This window comes from Setaria italica, chromosome IV (genome assembly GCF_000263155.2).
Source record: "Setaria italica strain Yugu1 chromosome IV, Setaria_italica_v2.0, whole genome shotgun sequence".
In the NCBI taxonomy this organism is placed as follows: Eukaryota; Viridiplantae; Streptophyta; class Magnoliopsida; order Poales; family Poaceae; genus Setaria; species Setaria italica.
The window spans coordinates 29236797-29244418 of record NC_028453.1 but is presented as its reverse complement, the minus strand read 5'-3'; positions in this window follow the sequence as shown (position 1 = coordinate 29244418).

Sequence of the window (7622 nt, the reverse complement as noted above, 5' to 3'; positions counted from 1 at the left end):
GTTAGGACCCCATTAGTGATGTGGACAGGAAAGGTTCCTAGTCTGTCTCTTCTGAAAATTTGAGGATGTGAAGTGTTTTCAAGTGACCTCACGTCGGACAAGATCACACCCAAGTCGGGTCAGTGCATGTTGGTGGGAGATCTCAAAGCAAACTATAGGATAATAGTTTTAGAGCTTCAGCATTTCCTTGTTGTTCTCCGGATACACAATCTCCCTGCCAGGACATGTATTTGGAGAACAGCGGGGAGGTGCTGCCGAAATTCTATCTCGGATACGAGTAGAGCATGGAAACTAACCCCATCTACACATCCTCGGGTGGGATTAGGACCTATCTTCACCTATTAGACAGTATAGGAACCTGTAGATGCAATTGATTTTTATATTACTCGCTGATATGTTAGAGGATGGATGACCGTGAGTGGATGTACACGGGCCGCTCTAGTCAGACTTCGTTGGCCGATGAATGGATTGAGAAGACCGATGCTTTCATGGAACTAGCATTTGACAAGGTTAAAGGAGTGAGTCTCACTTGGTGTCCCTGCAGCATTTGCGCAAACATGCGTCGACAAACAAAGGAGGTCCTAGCTAAACATCTTTGCAAGAATGGATTTACAGTAGACTATACATGGTGGATCTACCATGGTGAAGCCGATCGTGTGAGACGAGGTCGTGAGACAACACATCGAGGATTATGATGATGATGCCAGGGTAGGAGACATGTTAAATGACTATCATGAAGCACATTTCGATGAAGGACGTAGGGAGGAGGAGCCAGAGGCAACTGCAAAGACGTATTACCGCATGTTGTCTGCTGCACAGCAACCCCTTCACGAGCATACCAAGGTTTCTCAACTGGATGCCATTGCACGCATAATGGCCGTAAAGTCCTAGTTTAGCTGGAGTTGAGAAGCCTTCGATATTATTCTGATAGTTTTTGGGAGCCTGCTCCTGGATGGTCACATTCTACCAAAGAGCATGTATGAGGTACAGAAACTCCTTCGTGCACTTAAGATGCCATACGAGCAGATACATGCTTGTCCTAAGGGATGCATCTTATTTAGGAAAGAACATGTGGAAGCAAAGTACTGTGTGAAGTGTGAATCCTCTAGGTTCTTGGAGGTAGACTCTGGTGATGCTCAGAAGAGGCAGCTCGCAATCCCCGTGAAGATCCTACGGTACCTTATGTTCATATCGAGGATCCAACGGCTTTACATGACTGAAGAATCCACGAAATAGATGACATGGCACAAAAACGGACGTCGATACAATCCTGAGAAGCTGGTACATCCATCCGATGGTGAAGCCTGGACAAGGTTTGATGCGATTCATCGTGAGAAAACTCTAGAGGCTCGTAATGTACGTGTTGCTCTAGCAACAGATGGGTTCAATCCTTATGGAATGGCGGCGGCCCCGTACACCTATTGGCCCATGTTCGTTATTCCCCTCAATCTCCCCCCTAGCATCCTCTTTCAACGACAGAACATATTCTTGTCGTTGATAATTCTTGAACACCTGGGGAATAATATGAGTGTGTACATGGAGCCTCTGATTGATGATTTGGTTCGTGCTTGGGAGGAAGGGGTATGGACATACGACTAATCTACAAAGACAAACTTCAAAATGCATGTTTGGTACCAGTACTCCCTGCATGACTTGCCGGCGTATGGGATATTCTGCGACTGGTGTGTTCACGGGAAGTTCCCATGCCTACTATGCAAGGCGTCTCTGAAGTTCATTTGGTTGACGAAGGGTGGCAAGTTTTCTTCGTTCGACAAACATCGACAATTCCTCCCTCCTGACCATCCATTCAGACGAGACATCAAGAATTTTACGAAAGATGTCATAGTTAAAGAACTTGCATCGCAGATGATGACAGGTGCCGCGGTTCGTGCTCAGTTAGATGCTCTCGAGGTCAATCAACAAGAAGGTGGTTTTGTGGGATATGGTGAGCAACATGCCTGGACTCAGAAGTCGTGCTTGTGGAACCTCCCCTATTTTGATGACCTTCTTCTTCCACATAACATTGATGTAATGCACACTGAAAAGAATATCGCCGAGGCAATTTTTGGTACAATCATGGACATTCCTGATAAGACAAAGGATAACGTTAAGGCTAGAGTGGATCAAGCGAGGTTATGCGATAGACCAAAGCTAGACAAGGCACCTCCCAGAGGCAGCAAGTCATGAAGAAAGCCTAAGGCCGATTTCTTCCTAACAAGGGCCCAAAGGAGGGAAGTATTAGAATGGTTCCAAACGTTAATGTTCCCTGATGGGTATGCAGCGAATCTAAAGAGGGGAGTGAACTTAGCTACTATGCGAATCAACGGGCTCAAGAGTCATGATTACCACATATGGATTGAGCGCCTATTTCCGATGATGGTTCGAGGCTATGTCTCTGAGCATGTCTGGCAAGTGCTAGCGGAGTTGAGCAATTTCTTTCGCCAGCTTTGTGCTAAGGACTTATCTCATACCGTGGTTGCAGAAATGGAAAGAATGGCACCTGTCTTGCTCTGTAAGTTGGAGAAGATCTTTCCACCCGGCTTCTTCAATCTGATGCAGCATATGATTTTGCACCTCCCGTATGAAGCACGAGTGGGCGGTCCTGTGCAGGGCCGTTAGTGCTATTTAATTGAGAGATGTCAAAAGGTTCTTCGAACTAAATGTAAAAATAAATGCAAAATTGAAGCATCCATTGCAGAGGCATACATTCTAGAGGAGGTGTCAAACTTCTCAATAAAATACTATGCTGACAACCTTCCTAGCGTGCATAATCCACCCCCTTGTTACAATGCTGGCGAAGATGAATCGAACCTTAGCATTTTCCAAAGGCAACTCGGAAGTGCAAGTGGTGCGACCCACAAGACCTTGAAACATGAAGAGTGGCGCACTATCATGCTATATGTGTTGACGAACCTAACCAAAGTGGATCCGTACATCCTGTAAGTTCTCAACAAACTTGTTCTCAAGTAGTCACTATTCTGTGTCCAACTCCCATGTTTCTCATTGGTACAGGGAATTTCATCATCAATTCTGGCGTGAATCAAGGGAACCTACCCTGCAGGAAACTTCAACCCTTCGTAGATAGGGTGTGGGAAATGGAATGCCCAATTTCATTTCTTGGTTCAAACACAAGGTACTGTCCTATTTGGCTCATACCTAGTTTGACATTAAAAGTTGCTCGTGGGTGCGAATAATATAACGAACTACCTTGCTTGAACTTGCAGGGCCAAACCGATGCATCAATGAGTGCTGAGTTGAGACAGGTTGCCGATGGCTGTGCCTATAGGATTAGGTCATTTACCGATTATGATGTGAATGGATATCACTTTCACACAACAAGCCATGAGCAGAATTGGCCCAATCAAAGAACTACAAATACCGGAGTTTTTACGCTAGGCTTTGATGGGGTCGAGTATTACAAAAGAATTGAAGAAATATACAAACTCATGTTTCATAGTTGCAAACCTCTTAATTCCCATCATATTCAAATGCCATTGGTTTGATCCTGAAGTACTGAGACGGACCCCTAATCTTGGGCTAGTCGAAATTCGACAATCATCCGTCTTACTAGGAGACGATGTCTATATTGTGGCTCAACAGGCCACACAAGTTTATTATCTCTCATACCCATGTCAAACCATCGAACGTCTTAAGGGTTGGGATGTTGTGTACAAGGTATCGCCACATAGTAAAGTACCTGTCCCAAACAATGAATATTACAACATAGACCCCAACAAATATGACGGAGAGTTCTTTCAAGAAGATAGGCTCGAAGGGAGTTTTGAGATAGACTTAATCGAAGTGATCGGAATGGAAGTAGGCAATGAAAGGGTTGCTGACGAGGACACTGGAGATGAGGTTCAGAATGTGAAGGACTTAGAATTACTTCAGCAATTACATTTAGGCAATGACAGTGATGACGACATTCCTCCTTCGGAGCACGGGCATGATTATATCGACATGCGTGATAGCGATGACGAGACTTATGATCCAGCTAATCCCGATCACGATGATTATTTCTAATACATGTATGTTCTGTACTAATTGATTTATTATTTGTCATACCATGTTATTTTCTAAGTATGTTTTCTTTATTTTGCATCTCTTTCTAAGTACATTTTGGTTATCTGTGCTAATTGGTTTACTCTTTTTAATTGCAGGTGATTGAACAATGGTGGGCGGTGTGAGGAGGGCAACGTCGCTTTACACTAGATCGACCGATGCTGCTGAAGGGTCCGATGCAGCTTAGGAGTCTGGGAGGGGTCGAGGGAAGGGTGGAGGCAGGGGTCGAGGGAAGGGTGGAGGCAGGGGTCGAGGAAAGGCTCGAGTCAGGTCACCATCGCCTGTAGCTTCATCATCGTCGTCATTTGAGGAGGAGGTACCTTCCGTGCATGCCTCTGGTGATGAGGAGGAGGTACAGGTGGAGCAGGACCAGGTGGAGGAGGAGGCGGGGGGTTCCGGTTCCTCTGGTTCGTCGGGTGTCTGGTTGCGAGGTCCCTCGACCCTCCCGAGGCAACCGATACCTCTTGAGAGACGCACCGTTATTTCACCCTCTAGGAAAAGGTAAGTAACTTTAGATTTTATCACTAATTTTTCGTTTGATATGTTGAAAATTACAATAGAAACTAATAATTTATCTTAATCACTTGGGCAGGGCTTTTACGAAGGTCGTCGAGGGTGATCACGCACGCCATCCCAATGGCATCCTTGGTCTTTTGTGCAGGCTACACTTCCCTGGCCTGGTGGAAGTCGGCGGAAGGATGGAGCCGACCTACACGTGGGAGCACTACGTCGCCACCCGCGACGCCCTTGATCGGGATGGTAGGGTATTCCCCAACAAGGTGGAACAGGTCAAGGCCGAGCTGTGGGTAAGTCTTCCTCGTACTACATTGCTCAATACATCGCATTCATTGGACATTTTTGAAATAATGACTGCATACATCGCGTCTATTTGCAGGACTTCTTCAGATGCCAGGAGGGACACGAGGCCAGGGTGGCTACTGTGGCTCACGAAGCTGCCAAGAAACTCATGAAGGACATGCACTATGAGGCGCGCGTCCAGGCCATCATCGACTACTTCGCTAGCTACAGAAGGATGAGGATCACTAAAATTGAGGCAAGAACCATGAAGCTGATCCGGGATCAATACTTGTAGGTAAATATAGAACATTAGTACTTATTTTTTTTGAGATTAATTACGCTTAATTTAATCTTCTTATATGTCATACACTTGATGATGTAGGTTTCTCCGTGGTGGTGCACCTAGCATCGCTAGTGCTGGGAACACATGGTGGACAAGTGGTGCGACCCCGAGTGGGAGGAGACGCACAACGCTTGCCGGGGCCGGCATTTGCTGATGCCAGGTGCACCACACCATCAAGGGAGCCTCAGCCTCGACCAATACGTGGCTAGATGGGTACGCAAACTCATTTCTTTATTGTAACGCTCAATTCTGCATAATTTTAAATCATTTTGCTTTTTTTTTGTAGTCGTCGTCACATGGTGGCCAGCCTTGCTCCCAGTTCCAGGCATGGGCTTTGTCCCACAAGGGCAAGGCGACGTCCGACATCGACTACAACTCGGAGGACCCACCCTCGTCGTACAGCAATGCGACCATCCACAACCGCCTCAGTGAATACACAACGATGGCAAGGGAGATCCATGGGCCAGAGTATGATCCGAGCTCCCAGAATCTTGATGGAGAAGTCTTCATGAGGGTGGGAGGAGGCAAGAAGCATGGCCAATACTGGATTGGCGATGGCACAATCGACATGGCCAGTACTCCCACACTCTCCTAGATTCGTGCAAGGAGCACGAGCTCGAGCCCAGTGATACGCCCAAGGCCGGACACCGCACGCTTCCAGATGGAGGCACTCGAGGTAATTTCTATTTTATTCATCGTTCATTGATTTTTACGTACTTTTGCTTTGCATTGTAACATTGGGATGAAATATTGTAGGCCCGGGTGGAAGCAGAAACAAAGCGACAGCAGGAGTTGGAGCCGAGGATGAAGCAGATGATTCAACAGAGGCTGGAGGTCGAGCAGTAAAGGATGGAGGAAGATTGCCAGAGACGGGAGGAGGAACAACAATTGAGGATGGAGCAAATGTTTCAATATATGCAAGGTCTTTCTGAGAGGATGGGTCAACCTGTACCTCCGCCACCGATGCTATTCCCTCCACCTCAACCACCCACAACTACTCCTGTGAGTCACTTGACACCTTATACTGCAGATTGAATACTTTGACTTAGAGAACTTGTTTCTATCGTAAATGTCCAAATGCCAAATGATATGTTAGCTCAAAGTGAAATATGCTATGATATGTTAGCACAAAATGATATGTTGGCTTAAAATGATATGTTAGCTCAAAATGATATGTTAGCACAAATAGTTTCTAGCCATATTACTTTCGATTTAGGAATCATAGTTTTGCCTAATTGTTGCTCTTATTATTAAGTGCATGACATATAAATATCAATCTTATCTCACACATGCAATCTGTTCTCCTTTGTGCAGAATCAATCGGCGGCATCGAATAATCAGCCTCAAGACCTGCATTTGTCGCAGTGGTTCCTAAGGCCTCCGCAGTGACTACTTGTGACATAGTTGTGACTTACTTGTGACTTGCATTTGCATTTGTGGCTTACTTGATGCTTATTGTGAATTATGCATGTGATGCTTATTGTGAATTATGCCTGTGGTGTTTGTTTGAGGAGGGGGTCGTTATACGTGACCGAACCATAAAAATAGGGATTTTATGGTCGCTTTGCCGAGTGTTACACTCGGCAAAGAGGCCAAATCTGTCATTCTGGGCACAACTTTGCCGAGTGTTTGGCCTTGACACTCGGCAAAGCGACCATAAAATCTGTCATCTACGCAGTACTTTGCCGAGTGTTCGGCCTTGACACTCGGCAAAGCGACAATACAATCTGTCATCTACGCACTACTTTGCCGAGTGTACTGGACTTGACACTCGGCAAAGTTTTAAATATTGCCGAGTGCTTTTAGCCTTAATACTCGACGACGTTTTAAATATTGCCAAGTGCTTTCGCCGTAACACTCGGCAGAGTTCAGATTTTTGCCAAGTGTTTTTCCGTCGTGACACTCGGCAAAGCCTCTGTCACCGTCTTCTCGCCATCACTGTCACTTTTTTTTTGCTGAGGGTCAACCTAGCACTCGGTAAAACTTTTGCCGAGTGCTCGACAAAAAAACACTCGGCAAAGAAAGTTTGCCGTTAAAATCGATGCTGAGTGTCGGTTGCCGAGTGCTCGGCAAAGCTTTTGCTGAGTGGGCACTCCGCAAACCTCCTGTTTCCCGTAGTGAAGTTATGACTGACAAAGAGCCCAAAATAAAACAATTCGCATGTTTTAACGACCTATGCAATCCCCATATCTTTTTTCTAGAAAGATCTGTCTTGTCGCAAAAGAAAGAAAGAAAGATCTATCTTGTATTAAAAAGAAGACACAAGTTACATGAGAAGGCTTTATAATTTAGTAGGATGATTGCTTTTTTTTGGCAATGCACGAAAGCTTGTACGCGGTGCATCTTTAGGAAACATATTGGTTTCAGTTGTGGACAAAGAGAAGAGGACAAAGAGAATATACAGGCTGCGATAACAGCC